The 26,382-nt window shown below is 41.8% G+C and overlaps 1 protein-coding gene across 2 annotated transcripts in view; it reads left to right on the plus strand.

Annotated features, from left to right (window-relative positions):
• Positions 1 to 26,382, plus strand: part of LOC127583066 (zinc finger protein Aiolos-like) — a 153,954-nt gene that overhangs the window by 21,932 nt on the left and 105,640 nt on the right. The gene's annotated exons all lie outside the window — the stretch shown is intronic.

Below are 26,382 nucleotides of genomic sequence, written 5' to 3' on the forward strand. Positions count from 1 at the left end.
TTATTATGTGGGATGTTATTAAATGCTTCTGAAAAACCAAGTGGATGAGATCTACTGTGTTTGCTTCTTCAATTTTAGCAAGTTGTCTCATCAGAAAATTCAATCTGATTGGTGAAGTGTGATTTGCCTTTAAAAATCTTGATGGGCTCTTTTTTCTCAACTCTAACTTCTTTGATTGCATATTAATATTTTCCTGATTGTTTCTAAAAGTTTTCCACAACTACTTAAACTGATTGGATCGTAATCACCTGGATGTCCTTGCACACCTTTTTGAACAAGGATATTTGACATTTTCTGGACCTCTGGTGCATCTCCTGTTTCTAGGAAGAACTTCAAGTTTATGGCAACTCTTTCTGTGATCTCCACTAAATCTCCCTCAAGCAACCTTCTGTACATTCCACTGGGAGTGTATGACTTTTTCCATTTTAAACATAACTATCTTCTACTTTATTAATTTCACACCATTATTTCTGCTACCTCCCCTTCTAATGAGAGGTTAGCAGCAACCTCTCGGTAAAGGTAGAACGTAGAACAGTAGAGCACAGGAACAGGCCCTTTGGCCCACGATGTCTGTGTTGAACACCGTGCCAAATTAAACCAAATCTCTTCTGCCTGCACATGATCCATTTCCCTCCCATTCCCTGTAGATTCGTGTATCTATCTAAAAGACTTAAATACCACTATTGTATCTGCTTTGACCACTACCCCTGGCAACCTGTTACAGGCACCTACCACTCTCTGTGTTTAAAAAAAAATCCCACACACCTCCTTTAAACTTTCCCCCCTCACCTTAAATGTATGTCCTCTGTTATTTGACATTTCTACCTTGGCGGAAAGATTCTGACTGTCCACTGTATCTATGCCTCTCATAATTTTATAAACTTCTATTAGGTCTCTCCTCAGCTTCTGATGTTCCAGAGAAAACAGTCCAAGTTTGTCCAACTTGTCCTTATAGCTCATACCCTCTAATTCAGGCAGCATCGTGGTAAACCTCTTCTGTACCTTTTCCAAAGGCTCCATGTCCTTCCTGTAATGAGGTGACCAGAATTGCACACAGTACTCCAAATGCAGCCTAACCAAAGTTTTATACAGCTGCAACATAACTTCATTAATGCCTCAACCAATGAAGGCAAGCATACCATACACCACCTTTGCTGTCCTATCTACTTACGTGGCTATGGATGTGGACCCCAAGATCCCTCTGTACATCAATGCTGTTAATGGTCCTGCCATTAACTGTATACCTTGCCCTTGCATTTTATCTCCCAAATTGCAACACCTCACACTTGCCCAAAGTAAACTCCATTTGCCATTTCTCTGCCCATATCCGTAACTGGTCTATATTCTGCTACATCCTTTAACAACCTTCACTGTCCACAACTTCACCAATCATTGTGTCGTCTGCAAACTTACTAACCCACCCATCTACATTTTCATCCAAGTCATTTACGTACATCACAATCAACAGACGTTCCAGCACTGATCCCTATGGTCACAGACCTCCAGTCAAAATTACATCCTTCTGCCACTGTCTTCTATGGGCAAGCCATTTCTGAATCCAGACTATCAAATGACCATGGATCCCATGCATCTTAATCTTCTGGATCAGCCTACCATGAAGGACCTTGTTAAATGCCTTACTAACGTCCATGTAGACAACATCCACTGCCCTACCCTCATCAATCACTTTCGTCACCTCCTCGAAAAAAACTCAATCAGTTTGTAAGATCTGACGGTCCCTAATCAGGCCATGTTTTTCCAAATGTCAGAAAATCCTATCCCTAAGAATCTTGTCCAATCACTTCCTGACCACTGATGTGAGGCTCATCGGCCTACAAATCCCTTCATTAACTATTCTCCAGTTCTCCAGGAACTCAGCTAGTGAGGATACAAAGATCTTTGTCAATGCCCCAGCAATCTCCTCTCTTGCCTCTTTCATTAACCTGGGATAGATCCCACCAGGCCCTGGGGACTTATTCACCTTAATGCTGCTAAGTTGTTTAGCATTCCAGCCATCCTTTCTAATTCTGCATCAATTAGATAACAACATCAGCTGGAGTAGGCTATTCAGCCCCTTGACCCTGATCTGTCATTTAACAGGATCATGGCTGATCTTCTACCTCCACGTTCCTGCCTTATCGTTAAACTCCTTGATTTCTCTAATATTCAAAAATCTTATCAATCTCAGTTTTGAGGACATTACGATTCTGATATAGATAGATTGAATGATTGCAAAAACCTGGCAAAAGGAGTTTAATGTGGGGAAGCGTGAGGTCACTTTGGTAAGAGGAATCAAGAGGTGGATTATTACCTAAATGGAGAGAGACTGCAGATGAGAGAAGCTCAGAGGGATCTAGGTATTCTAGAGCACATTGCAAAAAAACTTGGCAGGTCCAACAAATAGGAAGACAAACAACATTTTGGCCTTTATTATGAGAGTTTAAGAACAGAGAGATTGTGTTCCAGTTGTACAGGGTGTTGGTGAGGCCTCACCTGGGGTACTAGGCATAGTTTTGTCCCCTTACCTTTTTAAAAAAAAGAATATAATAACATCGGAGGCAGCCCAAAGGAGATTCACTAGGGTAACCTGGGATGAGAGGGTTGTCCTATCAAGTGAGGTTAGACAGTTTGGGTCTGTATTTATTGGAGATTAGGAGAATGAGGGCTGACCTTATTCAAACATACAAGATCCTAAGGGGGCTTGACAGGGTAGATGTTGGGATGTTTTCACTGGTGGGACAGTATGAACAAGGGGACGTAACTACAAAATAAGGGGCGGGTTGTTTGTAGAAATTTCTTCCTGTGGTGAACCACTGGAATTCTCTGCCCCCGAGGGTGGTGAAGGGCAGATCATTAGATGTATATAAGTGGAGAGAGATACGTATTTGAACGATTAAGGAAATGAGGGTTATGGCACAGAAGGGGAGTTTAGGTCTGCAGAGATCAACCAGGGTTGTACTGGATGGTGGAGCAGGCTTGAGTGTTCTCCTGCTCCTATTGTGTTCATGAATCAATCAATGACTGAGCCTCCATTTTGGAGAATCCCAAAGGTTCACCTTTGAGTCAAGAAATCACTCTTCATTTTAACCCTAATTGGCCTACCTTTTATTTTCAGACTGTGACTCATGACTCAGCTAGGGGGATCATGAATCTGTGTCTACCCTGTTGAGCCCTTTAAGAATTTTGTATGTTTCAATAAGGTTACTTCTCATTGTTTTAAACTCTAAATCCCGAATTGGCCTTGCCAATTACCTACTTACTATTTGCATGCCTACAGGAGACTATTGTGTCCCCTTTAACTAATCTCTCCTCATACTCTCTCTTTGCATCTCATATTCCGTTTCATTTCAAATCTCAGCTCGCACACAATGGAGTTCTTTCTGGATTCATCTGATGTCATATACCCTCTTTTTTTTCTTTCACTGTCTTTGCCATCTCCTGTCACCCAGGAAGTCCTGACTTTAGTTCCCTTACCTTTCCCCCATGTGGGATGTGTCCAGCTTGCACTTAACACCTGTGCTTTTCAAATATCACTGATTGTTTTGGGACAATTTGGTTGCTTTGATAAGTTCCTTCTCATCCCATTGATGTGAGCCTTCCTCCATTTTAAAGATCTTACTTTTCACCATGCCCCTCCTTCATTAATCTAAACTGTAAGGTCTGATGATTAATGCTCCCAAAAGGTTTTCCCACTGATAGTTGGACCAATTGGTACATGTCATTCCCCAGAATCAATCCAGCAAGGACTGCTGCCTCTTTAGGTAGGAAACATACTGATGAAGAAAGTTCTCCTGAACGTCTTTCAGAAAGTCCTTCCCTCTGTTCTTTACTCCAAAACCATTCCAGTTAGTATTAAGGAAATTGCAATCCCTCATATCAGTGTCTGGATCTTCAGCTATCTAGGCTTTAAGGTCTGCTCCCACCCTGCTCAATATTTTCCTATGTTAAAAGTGCAACACAAATTTAAGATGTTAGTACATTTAGATTATAGAAATGTTTTATTTTAAGGCAATGTTGGGAAAAATGACTTTTATCACTGTTAGTGGTGATACTGTAGATGGATAATGCATATCAGTCAGAACAATTCTCACTATGTTCCATTTAGTGTTCACCTTGCCCCCCACTACAGCTCTGTCATGGCGGCTATCCTGCTGGTTGACCAGGTTGCAGTTTCTTTCCATAGGGATTTGCAGGCCTATTCCAAAAGGACTGAGTTATTTCATTATATATCATCTCTCCCTCCCACCTGCCTTTTCCTTTTGGGAAGAGCTGCATGTGTATGTATAAATTAACACGTTCCGTGTTACCCTGTACACGTTAACGAAGAAAGGACATAAGCAATAGGGGTAGTGTTGGGCCTTGTGGTCCCTTGGTCCTTTTCAAACATTCAATCTTCAAGAATGTTTTTTTTTTCCCCTCAGTTGATCCCCATCAAGGTTGATTTTGGACTGTAAAGAAATCAATCTTGGCTTTGAATACACTTAATGTTAAATCCAAAGTTTTTTGCAAAGGTTTCCTCGCCCATATACATCATCCCTCTTTCAACAAAGGCTAACATTCCATCTGTATTGTCTGTGAACTGTAACTTTCTGTGCTTATACGGACACCCAGATGATCTCTCTGACCGCCAACCTTTATTAGTTTATTTTGTTCTTCCATCTGAAACATATAACCTCGCATTTCCTCACATTACATTCCACCTGGTGACTTTTGGCACTCAATTAACCTGTCTTTATCTCTCTAAAGACCCTTGCCTAGAATTTCATCCATGATCGATAGTGCTGGATACACCATGGTAGTGTACTCCTGTGACTCAAAATCCAGTTACATTGAACTTAATGTGTTTGGCACTATTGACCAGTGATATATTTCTAGACATTTGTATCCTCCTCACAACTTTCGTAGCTTTTTTTGTAATATCGGCAAACTTAAATACATTATGCTCTGTCCTTCCATCTACATCATTGATATCATTTGTCAATAGCTGAAGTTCCAGCACCCTCCTTCAGTCAACGTACTAGTTACGTCCTAGCCTGAAAATGTTATTTATCCTTGCTCTGTTTTTTAACTGTTAACCAACTGGCTTCCAAAAGCAACATGCAGTGCTTAACTCCTTGAGTGTCTACTCTTGTGTAGTAACCTTTTATGTGCATTTTCCCAAATGCCTTTTGGAAACCCAAATTCACTACCTTCACAAAATTCACACACTTTTTCTAACCTACTGGTTACATCCTCAAAAATATAATAGACTTGTTAAAGAAAATTTTACATATAAAGTCACGATGACTCTTCCTAATCTTGTTATTCTTTTCAAAGAGGTCTGTTATTACTTCACTAATAATGATTCCAGTTGAACAGCTGGCTTGTAATTCCCCATGTTTTCTCATCCTACTTTCTTGACTAGTCATGTTAGACTTTCTATTTTCCAAAATATTTTGAGGAGCCACCAAAACTAGCTCAGCTTGCAGACTTTCATTTGCAGTTGCTGTTCATCAAATTTTGTGTTGGGTTTTGTGGTCTGACCTTACTTATGCCACTTCCAGACTGTCAGTAATCTAAGTCTTTTTACTTGTTGAACATTATGTGATTAGCAGCAACACTCCTGGAAACCCCCATGTACATGTCACCAATCAGAGCCTTGAGTGGTTTAAACATGCGTCAAACTTTAAGCTATTGATTTAACCACTAACTTGTTCTCATTGCACCTTGAGTGATGGCACAGGCAGGGTGGAAACTTTTATACATAGTTTTCAACTTATCCTGAAAAGAAATCAATAACATATCCTGACAGAAATTATTCTGAAAATGTACTCTGAAGAGTTATTTGTTATAGTTACATCAGATTTAAAACTATTTTTGAAAGTACATTTTTGTTAGCTTTGCTCATTTAATGGGAATCTCTTCTCAGCTCCTAAGCACTGGATTGTGAGCTTGGAGATATTGCTACCAAGGGGAAGTATGTGGTGGTAGGGGGTGGAGGGGAAAGTGGTGGTGCTTGAGGAAGATCCAGATAAGTGCAGTGCCTAATGGGAACCAACTTGAGGTGGGTTCCCTCTGTTCACCTCACAGGTTGAGCAGTTACCCTTAAGGTATACTGAAGCAGAGCCAACAGACAGTATGAAAGGAGTAGAAGTAGAGTGGATGGCAAATGGCCTGTAGTTTTCTCATTTCTGTCCCCCTCACCCCCCTTTTGAATAGAGGCGATACATTTGTTCTTTCCTAATCTGCTGGAATCTAGGGAACTTGGAAAATTAAAACTAATGCATCAAATATCTCATCAGCCACTTCTTTTCACTGTCTAGGATGAGGTGCATCAGGACCTAGAGACTTGTCAGCCCACAGTTCCAACAATTTGCTCAGTAAAACTTCTCAGGTGATTTTAATATTTCTGAATTCCACCCTCCCATTCTAATTCCTGATGAGGAGCTATATGGGGGATGTTGTTTATAAACTCTATATTGAAGATGGGTGGTTTGTTTGGGTTGCATCTTTTCTGCTGATTGTGAATGGCTCATCTGTGCACTCCTCATAGTGAGCCGAGGAGTTCAGTGCCCTCCTGGATGCTCCATCAGCCCTGTCAAACACCACATGTGGTCATGTCTGTGGATCCTGCATTGAATTCTTCAGCCACCTCAGAACCCACAGAACTGGAATAGAAGCAAGTCATCCTGGCACTTGCGGGAATTCCTAAGGTGAAGAAGGTTTCTAACATTGTATGGTGCTTGATTCCAAGGACTGAGAAAGATAAATAGGAATGGTTATGGGCTAAGGATTCCTATGAGTTTATGTAGATGTTACCTTTATTCAAACAGACCTTGAGACTATCTTCTGTCCTGTTGAAAATCTTCCTGTAATAAAGCTCACAGTAGAATGCTTTATTTTCGAGATTACTCTCAGACATGCAGGAAAATGTGGCTGCTTACCAGGGTCGGTTGAGCATGATTGGAGCTTTAGTACTGCAGTTGAAAGTCTGGTAATGAACGCTGACATTGGCTCAACTATCCTGACAATGAATTTGGAGGATTTTGCAAGGACAGGGTCAGTCATATTTCTCTAGTACCTTGTGGTGCCTGTTTGTAGATACTCCATGTCTCCAGAGCCTCTCTGTGGACCTTAATTGTCAAGGAGCAGTGTGGTGCAGCAGGGCAGGTTGGTAAAGGGTCTGATGATTTCTGAATCCAGCCAAATTTGAGAAAGATTTTCCATAATCTCTTGATTGACAGAGTTGAAGACTTTTGTGAGGTTAGAAGAAGCTATGTACGGTGTTTGGCGCTGTTCTCCACATTCTTTGGGAGGCGCTTAGCTTGCACTACCTGACACAGAGCCTTCAAATGGTTGGCCACAGCCAATCTTCAGCACACACCATGTCCATCCACAACCTACCAGTCCACCTCCATCCTTATATTCCCTCCCTCTCTCCTCCTTTCCTTCCTCCCTCTCTCCACCAACTTCCTCCTCCTTGATCCCCTACCCATTTGTTTCCCCACATATTTGCTTGTCAATCACACTTCCTGCATATGAGTTGGCCCCTCCCCTGCTCTCCCCTCACTCGACAGCTGCCATGGACGGGATCTCCCTATCACTAGCAGAGCTCCTTTACTCCAACTCCAGAGGCACTCCCAGAAATGCTGCTTTGTCACTCCAGGGTCACTGGCTAGGTCTTGCTGCTAGGAACAGCTCCAGACTCTTGTGCTAATTAATGGTGGGTAGCCCATTGCCCAATGCAGTATTGGTCTTTAGTTAATCTTGAGGGACTGGCAGTGGGCTGATGTTGCCAGATGCTGTGGTCTCGGTGTCATCTCCCCTATGGCATGCACTGCAGGAAGCCTGCCAGGAGGAAATACACCATTACATAATCAAATGAATAAATATTGATCAGGGAATCAATAGAAGGAAGTTCATGTAAACATTGCGATCAGTCAGGGTGTGGCAGGTTGTACTACGGTTCATATCAGTTGATGGTGTTTAATGCTGAAAAAGAGTGGCCAGGAGAACAAAGCTCCCACTGAAAATTGATGAGATGAATTTCCTGATGTTGCTAAGTCTACATTGAAAGAATCCATAAAATTTAATCACAAACCTTGGTCTAAGATCAGGTCAAAGATCAGCAAGAGAAGGATATTTGTTTAAGAGCACATATTTCTCTTTCATAGAACATAGAACAGTACAGCACAGTACGGGCCCTTCGGCCCACGATGTTGTGCCGACCTAGATAAACATCTACTCCATGATCAATCTAACCCTTCCTCCTACACAGCTCATAACCCTCCATTTTTCTTACGTCCATGCGCCTATCTAAGAGTCTTTTCAATGTCCCTATTGTATCAGCCTCGACCACCAGCCCTGGCAGTGTGTTCCAGGCGCCCACCACTCTGTGTTTTTCAAAAAAAAATCCTACCTCTGACATCTCCCCTAAACTTTCCTCCTCTGGTATTGGCTGTTGCTGCCCTGGGAAAAAAGTGCTGGCTGTCCACTCATCTATGCCTCTCGTAATCTTATACACCTCTATCATTGCCTCTCATCCTGTGTCGCTCCAAAGAGAAAAGCCCTAGCTCTCTCAACCTTTCCTCATAAGATATGTTCTCTAATCCAGGCAGCATGCTGGTAAATCTCCGCACCTACAATACTCTAAGTGTGGTCTAACCAGAGTTTTATAGACCTGCAACATTACCTTGCGGCTCTTGAACTCAGTCTCCCGACTTATGAAGGCCAACACTCCATACACCTTCTTAACCACCCTATCAACTTGTGCAGCAGCTTTGAGGGATCTGTGGACTTGGACCCCAAGATCTCTCTGTTCCACCACACTGCTAAGAGTCCTGCTGTTATCCTTGTACTCTGCCTTCAAGTTTATTCTTCCAAAGTGTATCACTTCACACTTTTCCAGATTGAACTCGATCTGCCACTTTTCCACCCAGCTCTGAATCCTGTCTATATCACATTGTAACCTACAATGTCCTTCTACACTGTCCACAACACCTCCAACCTTTGTGTCATCTACAAACTTTCTAACCCGTCCCTCCACTTCCTCATCCAAGTCATTTATAAAAATCACAAAGAGCAGGGGTCCCAGAACAGATCCCTGCAGAACACCACTGGTCACTGACCTCCAGGCAGGATATTCTCCATCTACTACCACCCTCTGCCTTCTGTGGGCAGGCCAGTTCTGAATCCATGCAGCCAAGTCTCCATGGATCCCATGGCTCATGACATTCTGGATGAGCCTACCATGGGGAACCCTGTCAAACACCTTACTAAAGTTCATATACACCACATCCACTGCTCTAACTTCATCAATTTGGTTTGTCACCTTGAAAAACTCAATTAGGCTCGTGAGGCACAACCTGCCCCTCACAAAGCCATAATGACTATCCCTAATAAGACTCTGGTTCTCCAAGTGCTCGTAAATCCTGTCCCTAAGAATCCTCTCCAATAGCTTGTCCACCACTGATGTAAGACTCGCTGGTCTATAATTCCCAGGATTATCCCTGTTACCTTTCTTGAACAAGGGAACAACATTTGCCATCCTCCAATCCTCTGGTACCACTCCTGTGGCCAGGGAGGATGTAAAGATTATTGTCAACACCCCAGCAATCTCTTCCCTTGCTTCCCGTAGCAACCTATGGTATATCCTGTCCGGCTCTGGGTATTGGTATTGGTTTATTATTGTCACTTGTACCGAGGTACAGTGAAAAGCTTGTCTTACAAACCGATCATACAGGTCAATTCATTACACAGTGCAGTTACATTGAGTCAGTACAGAGTGCATTGATGTAGCACAGAGTAAAGTGTCACAGCTACAGAGAAGGGACTTATCTATCCAAATGTTTTTCAGAAACACCAACACTACCTCTATCTTAACCTCAGCCTGCTCCAGCACATTAGCCTGTTAATTTGGAATGTGGAAAACTATATGTCATTTCAGTGTGGAAACTTACATGTCTTTGCACATACTGAAAGCTTTATTAAATAATTCAAGTAACCCAGTCAGAAACTAAAAACTCATGGTGTCAGAATAATTGTTAAGGGGATCAGCTTCCATTAACTGCCTGGAAAACTTTATTAAGGTAGATGGAAATGAGAAAGTAGATTGTGGAATTTTAAAAAAAGGAACCAAAGGTATTGTAAATGTTCAACTGGAAAAGGCAGATCTGGTTCCCTTTGCCCAATGAAGGGTCATTGACCTGAAATGTGAATTCTGTTTCTCTCTCCACAGATGCTGCCTGACCTGCTGAATATTTACAGTACTTTCTGCTTTTATTTCATTATGGTAGAATTAATTTGCTGTGATAAAGCAAAAAAAGTACTATTAATTCGGATAGTAAATAGGGACAATATTACCTGATGTATGAATGATGTGTCATTCTAGTGAATTATCTGGAATCATCTGTCCTGAATTATCTCATTCTACTTGAGGCAAATCTACACTTGGCCTTGTATGCTGTGAGAAAGTCAACTTAGTGGATACTGAAAGAGGACAGAAGTGTGTTTAACTGACCTACAAACAGAAAGGTCATCTTCAAATCCTCCAGAGGCCTTCCATGTAAATACTGGCTCACTCTCAGGAACCATCTGCAAACACTGCTGCTTCCCAAGTGCCATTGTTATTGCTGAAAATACAGTAGGAAATCAAGAAATACTGGAGACAGGGAGGTAATTATAATGGCAGCTGGGGTATGATGAGGTGTTCTAACCTCCAGAAGATAACGTGAAGCACTGCTGATGCTCAGGTTGGCCCTGGGTTGATTTCCATTTCGTTGGAGAAGATGTGCACATCCCAAATCATTTTATAAATATATTTAAGTCCAGGAAGGTCGCTAGGGAAGGAGTAGGACCTATTAGGGACCAAGAAGGATGTAGGTGAGGTCATAAGTGAATACTTCTTATTTGTATTCACTGTGGAAAAGGACACTGTCATTGGAGAATCCAGGGAAGTGTATGTGGAATTCCAGAAAAAATTACCATTGAAAAGGACGAAGTATTAGATGTCTCATCAGGCTTAAAGTTGAATAAATCCCCAGGGCCTGATGAAATGTATCCCAGGATGCTATGAGAGGCAAGGGAGGAGATTGCTGGTGGCTCTGACAGAAATTCTCAAATCTCCTCTGGCCACATGTCATGAACCAGCAACAAAAGAAACACACTGAGTCATGATTCAGTGTTAAAAACTATTTTATTAATCACTATTTATGATAATAAGAAAAATAAAAGTAAAAATGTTAGTATGTTAGAATTAAAAATGTTAAACCTTGAACATTAACCCCAAAAACTAAACTCTTCGTGTGTGTGTGTGTGTGGCAAAGTCCCAACTCCAAGTCCAGGAATGGTTCTTAAAGTTCAGTTCAGCAAGCCGTAAGGTGAAACATGAGCAAAGGCTTCTTCAACAACCACCGTTGTCTGAAGATTAGATGTAGAGAACATGGAGAGAGTAATTACGAAATCCAAATATTCCACAATGGAACCCAAACGACACCTCAGTGTTTACTCGGTAGTGACTTCCTCACCCCGAAAAGCATCCGAATCGTGGTCGTCCACACAAATACCTGTTTCCTTCTACAGGTCAGCAACAAAGTGAACTCCACCGGATTACTCCCAATTTCCATACATGGATTTCAGTGACAGACACAGATATTGTTTCTCATCCATCGATAGAGAAAACTAGCAGGCTGGTGTCTCTCTCCCTTCTGACTTCAACTGACCTCTTCAACAACGTCATTACATCCTTTATCTTCTGTTGACGTAAGCACGCCACACACACACACACACACACACACACACACACACACACACACACACACACACACACACACACACACACACACACACACACACACACACACACACACACACACACACACACACACACACACACACACACACACACACACACACACACACTCTCTCTCTCTCTCTCTATCTTAAAGGGACTTTCACTGAGTCCGTAACACACGGAAGAGATGCTAGATGATTGGAGGACAGCAAAAGCAGTACCCTTATTCATGAAGGACAGCAGAAATAAATCGGGTGATTGTGCACCAGTGCATCTAAAGTCAATGGTAGGGAGATTATTAGAAAAGATTTCTAGGGACTGGAATAATCTGTAGTAGGAAACACAAAATGTGATCAAGGATAATCAACATGGCTTTGTTGAATGCCGATCTTCTCTGATCAATTTGATTTAAAATTTTAAAGAGGTAACTAAGTATGCTGATGAGGATAGTACAGTTGATGAAACTTGTATAGACTCCCTTAAGGTTTTTAACAAGGTCCCACTTGGGAAATTGGTCCAAAGCATTAGAGTCCAAGGGACGCAGAGTGATTTGGCAAATTGGATTTGAAACTGACTTAGTGATAGGAGGTAGAGGGTGATGGTTGAGGATTGTTTTTGCAAATGGATGACTGTGACCAATGGTGTACTGCAGAGATCGGTGCTCATACCCTCGCTGCTTGTTTTATATATAAATGTGATTGTGAATGTAGGAGGTATAATAGTAAGTTAGCAAAAATTGTGGCGATGTTAATATTGAGGAGGGTAGTCTTCAGCTATAGAGTTGGTCAATCAGGCACAGCAATCGCAGTTGGAGTTTAATTCTAAATTATGTGAGATCTATTTTATTTGGACTAATAAGGCTAAGATATACACAACAAATGTTAAGTTTCCAGGAAGAATTGGGGAATGGAGGGACTTTAGTGTACATGTGTAAGGATTCTAGAAGGCAATAGCAGAGGTAGATAAGGTGTTTAAGAAAGCATACAAGGAATTGTTTACGTTAGCCATGGCATAGAATATAAAAGCAGAGAGGTTATGGTGCAACTAGATAAAACATTGGTTAGGCCACAGCTTGATAACTGTGTGCATTTCTGCTTGCCACACTATAAGATGTGATTGTACTGCAGAGGGTGCAGAGGAGATTCACCAGGGTGTTCCTGGGATGGAGCATTTTGGTTATGAGGAGAGACTGGATAGGCTGGGCTTGTTTCCTTGGAGTGGAAAACAAGCTATGTTATCTGTGCCCCCTCATAATTTTGCACACCTGGCAGAGGTGCCCATAAACAGGGGGCTTAGGTTTAAGGTAATAGCTAGGAGATTTGAAGATTTATTTTTTGAGACTGGTATTCTCATAACATTTGGATGAGCATTTGAAATGCCAAGGCATAGAAAGTTACGGGATGGGTGCTGGAAAACGGGGTTAGTATGGATGGACGTTGGATGGTCAGCATGAATGCGGTGAGCTGCAGGGACTGTTTCTGTGGGCTATGACTTCATGAGCATGTGACCTCATAAACCTTAGCAGGTTCAAATCAATAGTGACAGAAATGAGAAGATATGTGGATCATTGCTTCTAAACTAGCTCGTGTGAAGGATGCTTGCCTGGGCACTTGGGCAGTCTTCAACAGCAGGGGTGACTTGGAACTGCAAAATTTGGGAAAAATGGCTCTGTTAACTGATAATTTGAGAACTGACTGTGGGAGACATTGAGTCCTTGATGTATTGCAATGTGATGTTATAAATTATGGCTGATGGCAGTTCTTATTACAACTTATTATTTGTTTTAGGAATTGATGTGCTTTTTTTTCCTGAAAAGTTGTGAAAATTCACTAGAAAGATCATGTGTTCTTTTTTCTGTAATTTCCCCAGGGCCCAGCCTTTTTAGTGAACCCAAAATGTCTTCTGGTAAACTTAAAACTGTAAAATTTTGTGTGTTTAGCAGGAAGAGTATGAGAAGGTTGTTTATTGTCATGTGCAAAGGAATTCCATATGTACTGTTGTACAAGCAGATCTACAAAGGCATTACTAACAGGTGTTAGTTTTATTGTTGAAGCAGATCTGAAACTCTGCTGCTGTGCATCATTCACGCTCTTCTGTGATCTAATACTTCAGAATCAAAACATGTATTCTTGTTAAAATTCCTCCATGTTCAGCCATCTCTATCTCCAATCTTTGCCAATCCTACATAAAGGGGTTTCTGACAGTGGGTCCTGAAAGTCATGTTAAATGGAGTGTGTTCTAAACAGAATTTTGAAAATGTGTTCAGTGCCTAATGGAAGTTACCATGTTTAAACAATAAGTTTCAAAAGATTAAAGTTTAAGAAATAAACTATGTAGGCTAAGATAAGGGAGAGGAGATTGTGTGTCCATACTGCAGTATGTGGAAGATTGTGGAGCACGAGACTATCCTGAGCAAAAATGTCTCAGGTAGATCACTCTGTCTAGAATCTGGATCAGAGTCATTGTGCACAGGAAGCACTTAATTATGTGATTTAGGGAGGAGACAGTTTGTTCCCACGCCCAGTCACACTTCATAGAGTTGTGCAGACCAGAATGGGCTTGATGTCACTGAGAGTACAAAGCAAGAGGAAGCCAAGTGGGAAAGAGAATGAGGATCCATATCCAGCAGGTACATACTGCCTAAGTGGATAAAGATAAATGCTGAGAAATGGGATTGCATGCTGCCATATTCCCAAGTTTCAATGAAAAATCAGTTGTGAAGGAAAATTAAGGACTTGGTACAAGTTCCATGAGGCCTAAGTGTGTTTGGCAGACTATCTAACGGAGGAGCCAGGTATGCACAGTGGTATCCAATGGCGCGCAATATACCACTTCCAGAATTAATCTCCCCATGAGCAAATTTGCAAGTACATTTCTGACAAATGTAAAAGTACAAGGGCAGTGATGGTACTTACTTTCCCATCAAATGGGATGCAGTCAGTGTGATAGGTATGAAAGCATACCGAGGTCCAAGGGAGGGTTGAGAGTCTCGGATTTAGCTTTGGGGAATGAAGCTGGGCAAATGTGAAAACAGTTTTATGGCAGTGATCATAAATCAGTTAGGTCTTGCATAGTTATGGGAAAGGACAAACATAGAATAGGAATAAATGTTCTAAACTGGGAAAGACCAATGTTATTAAGGTGAGAAGCAGCTACTTGAAGATGACTTGGTCTTTTAGCAATGGTGCACATTTAAGAAAGAGATACAAAGGGTTCGGGGTAAATACGTGCCACAAAGAAGAGTGGGATTGTTGCATCATGAGCCCCTTGGATGACAAGGTGTGTAGAAGCTTATGTTAGACATTAAAGAATACAGAAGAAAGCATGGAGGAATGTGAAAAATGTGGGAGTGGAATTAAAATGTGATTTATCAAAGCAAAGAGAGGGGTTGAAAATATTGGCAAATAAAATCAAAGTAAATTCGAAGGTATTTTATAAGTATACACAAGCAAGACAATAAAGAATTTAAAAAAAAAGTAGAGGCTGTGTGCGGATGTGAGGTTAGAACATAGAACAATTACAGCACAATTCAGGCCCTTCGGTCCACAAAGCTGTGCTGAACATGTCCCTACCCTAGAAATTACTAGGCTTATCCATAGCCCTCTATTTTACTCAGCTCCATGTACCTATCTAACAGTCTCTTGAAAGACCCTATCGTATCAGCCTCCACCACCGTTGCTGGCAGCCCATTCCACGCACTCACCACTCTCTGAGTAAAAAAACTTACCCCTGACATCTCCTCTATATCTACTCCCCAGCACCTTAAACCCATGTCCTCTTGTGGCCACCAATTCAGCCCTGGGGAAAAGCCTCTGACTATCTACCCTATCAATACCTCTCATCATCTTGTGTATAAGGTCCCCCCTCATCCTCCGTCTCTCCAAGGAGAAAAGACCGAGTTCCCTCAACCTGCTTTTATAAGGTATGCTCCGCATTCCAGGCAGCATCCTTGTAAATCTGCTCTGCACCCTCTCTATGGCTTCCACATCTTTCCTGTAGTGAGGCGACCAGAACTGAGCACAATACTCCAAGTGGGGTCTGACCAGGGACCTATATAGCTGCAACAATACCTCCCGGCTCCTAAATTCAATTCCACGATTGATGAAGGACAATACACCATCTGCCTTCTTAACCACAGAGTCAACAGAGTCAACAATTCTTAATGAATTGTTTGTGATTGCCTTCACAAAATAGGCAGCAGGTGAATTGAGAGCATTTATTTGCACACAGGAATATGATATTATCGCTGTCTTTGAGACTTGGTTGAGAGAAGGGCAGGACTGGCAACTCAATATTCTGGGGTTCAGAATCTACAAGCGTGATGGGGTATGTAAATTAGGAGGTGGTATTGCAAAATAAATTAAGGAATCCATTATTGCAGTAATGAGGGAGGATGTCCCTCAAGGCTCTTCAAATGATTTTAGAGACAAATAGGTGACAAACCTCTGCTCAGGGTTACTTCAGGCCTTCTAACAGTCACTGGGCAGTAAAGGAGCAGATATGTAGGCAAATTACAGGGAAGTGAATGAATAATAGGATTATGGTAGTGGGGAATTTCAACTTCTCCTGCATTGACTGGTATCATGTTAGTGTGAAAGACTTAGAGGGGGTGAAATTTTCAAAATGTTTCCAGGAGAGGATGTATGGTGAGGAAGGGGAGATGAGGATCATTGGCTGAAATTACAGCTGCTGCTGAAAATCTGAAGGAAAACTGAAACTACTGATTGATTGGACTGAATTTTGTGGGAAAAGGTGGGCAAGTCTGTGCGTAACTAATGCTGTTGCCCCCGCCATATAGCAGCAAGTTTGGTATGTCTTTGCATATAGCAGCAAGTTTGGTATGTCTGCACTGTGCTAGAATGTGAAAGTCTCAGACTTGTTGACGATTGCCTGCCGGTGATACCTGGTGTCCAGTGCAGAGTGGGAAGTTGCAGGAATCAACCTGCGCCTGTATTAGAGACTTTGTTTGAAGAAATTGCTGTGTGGAGTTGTTACTATTTTTTGAATTTGCATTTATTCAGAAGTTGCAGTATATTTTTAAGTGTGTTTTTAATTTATTTTAATAATCTTGTAATGTTTTTAATGATTTTAATTTTTGGAATCAATACATGAAATATTGAAAATTTTTAACTACTTGACAGCTTCAAAAGCCTTCAGGGACATGGTTTAACCACCTGTGAAAGGATTTTATGAGAGAAGCTTGTTCTTGCACCCTTGTATCTCTTCCCCCCGCCCCCCACCTACCCCCCACCACTCACAATGAGTGGAGGCCCAACTGTGGCATTGGTCATTGCTATGGACTTTGAAGCTGGCACTTGACAGCAACCCTTCACCAGAGAAACCGCATAAGGTGAGTATGATTTCTGTTCAAAGGTCAGTGGTGAATGTGGGCAATTTGCAACTCTGCCAATTCTGGGCAAAAGATAAGCCCAGAAACTTGTAATACATCTAGTTAGAAGACAAGGCATTATTTCTCAAGCTGTTGTTGAGCTTCATTGGATGAATGTAAGAGGCAGAGGGGTACAAGTGAGAGTGCAATGGAGAATTAACGGGACAGGAGCTCAGGATTATAATTGTGGACCGAATAGAGGTTTTGCAAAACATCACCCAAACCATTCGAGGTCTCTCCTCTGGAGAATAGACTACATTGTGAGGCATTATCTGCATTTAATGGGTCATCCTCCACCTTTCCCGTCACCTCTAATGTGATGGCGAGGTGCAGCCTTCATGAACTGAAATCACTTGAGTGATGAGAGCAGATATTACCAGAAGGAACCAGATAGTGGAAATGTTATTGGGAGATATTGGATCTGACAGTGCAGAATTTTATGTGCTAGAGTCCACATTTGGGGGCAATTGTAATGCAATCTCAATGTTTTAATGTGCCTCATGTAACAGGCTGTGGAAGCATTGTGGATCCAGAGATGAATTAGAATTCCACCAAGGAATTTGGGGAGTTCAAGTTCAAATAATTGTATAAATCTACAATTTAAAAGCCACTATTAGTAACAGTAACAATGAAAATATTGAATTGTCACAAAAACCCATCTAGTTCACTGATGTCCTTTAAGGAAGGAATTTTGCCATCCTGGACAAGTCTGGCTTGTGTGTGACTCCAGCACAATAATTTGGTTGACTCTTACTTCTCAGTTCAGAGGCACATAGAGATTTACAATAAATGCCAGCTTTGACAGTGATGACCACGTCCTAAAACCAAAATCCTCTTTACTATTTCTATGCACAGTGCCCATCCCTACCTGCCTCCTTGGCAACCTTCTCCCATTGCAGCTTCATCTTGGACCTTGGTGGCTTTCTGTGACCCTGAGGGTGCAGAACTTCATTCCTGTGCCGATTTTTGTTTTTCTCTCTCTAAGAAAATGGGGGCAGTGGGGTGCTCACCCAAATATCTGGCTTCATGTAGTTCCACTGAATGCTCCCCTAAATAGTGTATGGACTGGCAACACTTGTTGTGGACTGCAGGCAGTTTACTTTTAAGAGATGGATTCTTGAAATAAAGCTATTGTGTGTTAATACGAAAAATGGTGTGAAAACCTTTTGCAGAGGTGTACGCAGACAAATTTCTTGTGCAAGCCGTAGGGGCACAGACGTGTGGATTCTCCTGCATTGCCATTTTAGTTCAGGTTCCAGTGCAAGTCTATACACCTGTGATGGAATTAAGAAAAAGATTTAACACATTGTAGGAGTTGTGTATTAGATACCGAGTAAAAGCTGTGGTGTGTAAGAGCATAACATACATGCACTCAAAGGAGAGAGATTTGTCTTTGGTTAAAGTGTTAAATTTGTGCATGAGAATTGACTTGACTTAATTCTACTTTTTCTACGTATTTAGTTTCAGTGAAATTAATGGAAGAAAATAATCAGGGGTGAGTACAAGCAGCAGTGACTATTCCAGCAAGTATTTAACACTAGCAACTAACGATGAATTCCTGCCCCAGAGGATTCTAGTGGAGAATTTTAACTTTGATATGGATTGGCATAAGCAGACCAAGGCTGAAAAAGTGTCAATTTCTTGACTGTGTTCAGCATACTTTTCTACAACAATACCCCAGAACTAATTCTACTAGAATTAATATTGACTAATGTGTCATATTTAGCTCACAGTCTAATGATGTCTGAATATAATGACCATAATATGATGGAGATCAGAATCAGATTTATTATCACTGACGTATGATGAGAAATATATTGTTTTGTAGCAACAGTACAGTGCAAGACATGAAATTACCGTAAATTACAAAAATAAATAAATAGTACAAAAACAATGAATAATGAGGTAGTTTTCATGGACCATTCAGAAATCTGATGGCAGAGGGGAAGAAGCTATTTCTGAATTTGAGGAAGTGATACTGGTACAAATTCAAGTAAGGTTAATATTAGAGAGGCCTAGAACTAATTCGGCATCTGGAAAGTTTGGGATTGTTCAGTAACAATCGATTTGCCAGTGTGTTTCAAGGATAGTGGGGCCTGTTAGGAAAATCTCTGCATTTGACCCATTAAAGTGAACCCTACTTGAAGCTTGCTCCAGTTTTTAATGTACAACAAAGCTAGCCCTGCATGGCATCAGTGGTTCTGTCGGAGTGGCCCCTACACCATCCTTGCGATGGGCATGCATGAACAAAGGTTTAGGAGACACAAGAGATCATTTCCTCCCACAGATGCTGCTCGATCCACTGAGTTCCTCCAGCAGATTTTGTTGAAACAAAATTTATAGAATTGGTACCCAAAACATGTTGCTTACCATTGGACTCCACTGTGTATATCCAGGTGCCTTTTGGCATACAGTGCCTTATCTATGAAGGGTCCAAAAAGGAAATCATGGACTTTACAATCCATGAAGTAAACCCCAAGAGGATTTTTAGGCCGTACTTGTTACAGTAAACTGGGGAAATCCGTTAATGTGCAAATGACAGTGTGAGATGTTTGATAAAATAATCCTGTTTTCACATTAAATTCTTTATCTCCTGAGAGGGAGAGGGCATTACTGATTAAAATGTGCATTTAAAGAGGCAAAGGACAAAGTTTTTAAAAAAAAGGAAAAAAAACATGCAAATAGACAAAAACTGGCACAACCCCTAGCAATTCAAAGCGATTAATGAAAGTGAGAATAAGGAGTAGCTATTTGCAGTGGAAGTTGCTGGATGGCAATGTTCCGTGGATCAGCCCTGGGACCACTGTTGCTCACAATTTCCAGCAGTGATTTAGACCCTGGAACCAAAAACTCAATTGCTAAATTTTCAGACATCACCAAAGTGGTTGGGTTGTGGGGGGTGGTAGAGGAATAATCAACCCTGAGGAGGTCAACAAATTACTGGAGGCCATTTAAAAAAAACTTGCAGAATTGGGAAATAATTGGCAGATAAATTTGAGGCATTGCATTTGAATGGGAAGAATAGAGAGGTTGCATTTCTTTGAAGATGCAAGTCTCATTGGGCTGAAGGAACAAAAGGATCACAAGTTAGCAAGGCCATTAAAAAAACCACAGCAAACAAAACACTGGGGTTGATGAGTTGAGGGACTGAGTTGAATAGAGGGGATGTTACATTAAATCTGTATTGAACCTTGGTCAGTCCACACTTAGAGTACTGCACACAGTTCTGGTCACCATATTATAGAAGATATTCAGGCAATGGACAGACTGCAGACAAGGTTTACAAGAAGGATTACAGAAATGTGAGGGTCTATATTTCAAGATGAACAGACTGAACATAGAACATAATAGCACAGTATGAAACCTTCGGCCTGTGATGTTGTGCTGACCCATATAAAAGTACTCCATGTTCAATCTGACCCTTCCCTCCTACACGCTCATAACCCTCCATTTTTCTTACATCCATGTGCCTAACTAAGAGTCTTTTATGTGTCCCTATTGTATCAGCCTCTACTACCATCCCCGGCAGTGTGTTCCAGGCACCCACCACTCTCTGTGTACTTAAAAAAAAACCTACCTCTGACATCTCCCCTAAACTTTCCTCCACTCACCTTAAACGGATGTCCTCTGGCATTGGTCATTGACGCTCTGGGGAAAAGGCGCTGGCTGTCCACTTTATCTATGCCTCTCATAATCTCATACTCCTCTATCAAGTCACCTCTCATCCGCCATTGCTCCAAAGATAAAAGCCCTAGCTTGCTCAACCTTTGCTCAAAAGACATGTTCTCTAATCCCATCCTGATAAATCTCCTCTGCACCCTCTAAAGCTTCCACATGCTTCCTATAATGAGGCGACCAGAACTGAACACAATACTCCAAGTGTGGTCTAACCAGAGTTTTATAGAGCTGCAACATTACCTTACAGCTCTTGAACTCATTCCCCTGACTAATGAAGGCCAGCACACCATACGCCTTCTTAACTACCCTATCAATTTGCGTGGCACCTCTGAGAGATCTATGGACTAGGACCCCAAGATCTTTCATTAATCGAGGTATTGAGTATAGGAGTCAAGAAGTTATAATGCATCTCTAGAACTCTGGTTAGGCCACATTTAGAGTATTGTGTGCAATTCTGGTCACCTCACTATAGGAAGGATGTCGAGGCTTTGGAGAGGGTACAGAAGAGGTTTACCAGGATGTGGCCTGGATTAGAGGGCATGTGCTATCAGGAGAGGCTGGACAAACTTGGGCTCTTTTCTCTGGAGCGGCGGAGGCTGAGGGGTGATCTGTTGGAAGTGTATAAAATTATAAGGGGCATAGGGTGGACAAGCAATATCTTTTCCCCTTTATTATCCAATACTAGAGGGCATGCATTTAAGGTGAGAGGGGGTAGGTTCAGAACAGACGTGAGGGGTAAGTTTTTTTACTGAGAGAGTGGTGGATCCCCGGAATGTGTTGCCTGATAGGGTGGTGGAGGCAAATTCATTGGGGGCTTTTAAGAGGAGCTTGGATGGGCACATGAATGAGAGGAAAATGGAGGGATATGGGCATTCTGTAGGTAGGAGGGAATAGCTATGTTGGCACAACATTGTGGGCCAAAGGGCCTGTTCTGTGCTGTACTGTTCTATGTTCTATATCCCTCTGTTCCTCCACACTGCTAAGAATTCTGCCATTAACCTTGTACTCCACCTTCAAGATCGATCTTCTAAAGTGTATCACTTGACTTTTCTGGATTAAATTCCATCTCCCACTTCTCCACCTGACTCTGCATCCTGTCTATATCCCGTTGTAACCTATGACAATCTAATACACTATCCACAACACCGCCAACCTTTGTGTCATCTGAAAACTTACTGACCCACCCCTCTACTTCCTCATCCAAGTCATTTATAAAAGTCTCAAAGTCCCAGAACAGATCCCTGCGGAACACCACTGGTCACTGACCTCCAGGCAGAATACTCTCCATCTTCGACCATCCTCTGACTTCTGTGAGCAAGCCAATTCCGAATCCACGCAGCCAAGTCTCCATGGATCCCATGCCTCATGGCTTTCGGGAAGAGCCTATCATGGGGAGCCTTGTCAAACACCTTACTAAAGTTCATATATACCACATCCACCAGTTTACCTTAATCAATTTGTCAGCTCCTTGAAAAACTCAATTTGGCTCATGAGGCATGGCCTGCCCCTCACAAAGCCAAGCTGACTATCCCTAATAAGACTATGTTTGTCCAAATGCTCATAAACTCTGTCCCTAAGAATCCTCTCCAACAGTTTGCCCACCACTGATGTAAGACTCACTGGTCTATAATTCCCAGGATTACCTCATAACTCTCGAGCCCTGTCTGAATTTTGCTTCCTAAAGTTCGCTTCCTCCTTCCTCTTGACTAAATGTTCCACCTCTCTTGTCAACCATGGTTCCTTCACCCTACCATCCTTTTTCTGTCTCAGTGGGATAAACCCTTCCATAAGCCCATGCAAGTGGTCCCTAAACAACCTCCACATTTCTGTTGTGCTTTTCCTGAGAACATCTGTTCCCAATCTACGCTCCCAAGTTCCTGCCTAATACTATTGTAATTAGCCCTTCCCCAATTAAATACTTTCCCATATAGCCATGGAGAAGGCCAGGAGCAGACGATGCTAGAGGTCAGGGTGTTGTGGTCACTATTGCCCACCAAGAGGTCTGACCAAGTTCGTTGCCTAGTACTAGATCCAGTATGGCTTCTCCTCTAGTTGCCCTGTCATCCTGTGTGTCAGGATTCCTTCCTAAGCACACCAAACAAATTCTGCCCTATCTAAACCTTTTGCAATAAGGAGGTGCCAATCAATATTGGGGAAGTTGAAGTCATCTATGACAACGACCCTGTTATTTTTTGCACCTTTCCAAAATCTGCCTACTCATCTGCTCCTCAGGAGAATGGTTCTCCTTTTTCTTGAGAAAAGAAAGCTGAGGGACAATGTTAAAAAGCTCTTTAAAATAATCAATGGCTTTGATAGAGTGGTTATAAAGAGGCAGCTTCCTATCATGTTATACTGTAGTTACCATGGAGAATGATGTTCACAAGTTGACTTGCTTCCCTCTGGCAATGATGCAGCAGTGGCAATGTCTGCAGGCAGTTGTCTTTGGGAATGTACAGGTAAAGTTTTTGTGCATGAGTAAGGGTGAAAAATATATTAACAGAATTCTTAAACAGGCTTTTAAACTGGCTGCTCGTGCTGCATGCACCTGCTTAGCATACCAAAAGGTGAACTCCAGTTTCCTTTCAGGGGAGTTTAACAGTCATGGTGTATCAGTAAACAAAGCAATTTCATGAAAATTGGTAAAATAAAATTAAAATGAAAGATGTGCAGAAAACATTTTTAACAAAATGGAAAAAATGAAGGGAAAGATGGGTTTGACCTCCTGGCTCTCACAGTAATGTGGTTACCAAGGTTGGGAATTAAATAGTTTAGAGTATTTGAAATTTATAAGGGATGGACAAAATCCAAGGAGTGGCCCTGATAATAAGAATGATTGTGGCTCACAACAAATGGTTGGATATTAGAGATCACAAGGATAAAACAAAAGAGCAGAGTGATTCACTGGTTCCCTGACAGCAGAGGGAATTGATCAAGAAATCAGAAGAAAACATAGCTTGGAGGATGAATTCAGAAAAGCCATTTGAGATTATGGAACAATGCATCATGGGACATGCTGGGGAGAGATTATATTAGACCCCTTGAGTAATAAAACAGGTTTAATCACCTGACAGTGAGGGCTCTTAAGGGAGAGCAATCCCAATGTGATGAATGCCATATTAGAGAGAGAGAGAGAGGCTGACTCATTAGAATTGGAGTCTTGAACTTGTTAGTCATGCAGCTATGACCATTTAATTGGCTAAGCTAGTTTAGGAAATTAGATGATTATTAGAAATTAAATTACTAGAGCTGGTCATTGATTTCAGGAAGGGGGCAGTGCACATGTTCCTGTTTACATCAGCGGTGCTGAGGTCGAGAGCTTCAAGTTCCTAGGAGTAAACATCACCAACAACCTGTCCTGGTCCAACCACGTAGATGCCATTGCCAAGAAAGCTCATCAGTGCCTCAACTTCTTCAGCAGGCTAAAGAAATTTGGCATGTCCCCTTTGACCCTCACCAATTTTTATTGATGCACCATAGAAAGCATCCTATTCAGATGCATCATGGCTTGCTATGGCAACTACTCTGCCCGTGACCGTAAGAAACTGCAGAGAGTTGTGGACACGGCTCAGCAAATCATGGAAACCAGCCTCCCATCCATGGAGTCTAACCATACTTCTTGCTGCCTCGGTAAAGCAGCCAACATTATCAAAGACCCCACCCACCCCAGACAGTCTCTCTTCTCCCTCCTCCCATCAGGCAGAAGGTACAAAAGCCTGAAAGCACGTACTACCAGGCTCAAGAACAGCTTCTATCCCACTGTTATAAGACTATCGATAAGATGGACTCTTGACCTCACAATCTACCTTATTGTGACCTTGCACCTTGTTGTCTACCTGTACTGTACTTTCTCTGTAACTGTAACACTTTATTCTGCATTCTGTTATTTTTTTACTTTGTACTACCTCAATTTACTGTGTAATGAATTGGTCTGTGTGAACGGCATGTAAGACAAGTTTTTCATTGTATCTCGGTACATGTGCCAGTAATAAATTCGTTTACCAATTTAGATCAAAAGGTTTGACTGAAAATAAACAGTGGTAAATATTAGTAAAATGCTTCAAAATTCTCAACATATTCATTCAATGAAGAGATGTGGTTACCACAGAGACAATGACAGAGGAAATTGTAATGGGGGATGAAGAAATGGCTTAGGTGTCAAATAAAATTTATGTCAGTTTTCACAGAGAAAGACAATAAATGTCGCAGAAATTGATGGTGACCAGGGGTTAATAGTCTGAAGATTTTAAAGTAATTAAAGTAATGGGCGTGAGAGCTAGAGGTCTGCTTCACAAAGTGGTGTTTCTGAGATATGGGAAGTGGACCAAGTGTTCCAGAGTCTCGGTGTGAAGTTTCATTGCTGGAGGACCATGTGATGCAGCAGAGGCAAATTGATAGATGGACCTTTGTCTTGTGGACCTTGATCCTTATCCCACCTTCCACTGATAGATCCACAGCCCTGCAGGTCATGGCTCTTCAAATGCAGATCCAAGGACTTTATAAATGTGATGAGGGTTTTCACATTTAGTGGATAAGATGGTGGCAGATAGTGTAATGTGGGAAAATGTGAGTTACTTTGGTGGGAAGAATAGAAAAACAATTTTAATGACCAGAAGGCAATAAATTGGTGTACAGAGAGATCGGTGGGCTGAAACTTCTTCAGGATCTGGGCACTGCTGGCAAGGCCAATGTTTATTGCCCCTCCCTAATTTCCCTTGAGAAGCTAATAGCAAGCGGCCACCTTGAACCACTGCAGTGTTTCTGGTGCTAACCGAGTGGCACGTTGGGCAATACGTCAACCACGTTGGTTGGTCTGGATCACATATAGGTCAGATTGGGTAAGGATAATAGACTTCCTCCCCTGGAGAACATTGATGATCCAGTTGGGTTTTTACAGCAATTTGCTAGTTTTGAGGTTATCATTACCGATAACTAGATGGCATAGCTTCATTTCTGGGTCAAGGTCCTGGAACTTCCATTAGCACTGTGGGAATCCCTTTACTGACACATCAGCAGCTGAAGAATGCAGCTCACTACTGTTCTCTTAATGGTGGGTCCGGATGGATAATAAAGATTGCCGTTGGTGTATGCACAACATTAATAAACATCAAAGGTAGTAAACAGGGAGGTATGAAATGCAATTAGGAAGGCAGTGGTACGTCAGGCTTTATTACAGTGGGTTTGGAATATGTCAGGAAGTCTTGCTGAGAACGTACAGCCTTTAGAGTGACCTCCTTTTGAAGTACCATGATGGGTCTTGATCACCAAACCTAAAGAAGAATAAACTTTTCCAGGGATTGATTAGTGCAGCATAGATTCATTGAATTGATTCCTGGGATGAGAGTGTTCTCCTGTGAAAAGGTACTGAAAGAGACTAAACTATACTCAGTAGAGTTTTGAAAAATGAGAAATTATCTCATTGAAACAAAAGAGGCTGATATCTCTTCAGCTGGGGGGGGGGGAGTGCGGAATGATGGGTGTCATCTCAGGGTCAGGGATCAACTGTTGAGGACTGAAGAGGTAAAAATTACATTACGCAGAGTGTTGT

This window comes from Pristis pectinata, chromosome 25 (assembly GCF_009764475.1).
Source record: "Pristis pectinata isolate sPriPec2 chromosome 25, sPriPec2.1.pri, whole genome shotgun sequence".
In the NCBI taxonomy this organism is placed as follows: domain Eukaryota; kingdom Metazoa; phylum Chordata; class Chondrichthyes; order Rhinopristiformes; family Pristidae; genus Pristis; species Pristis pectinata.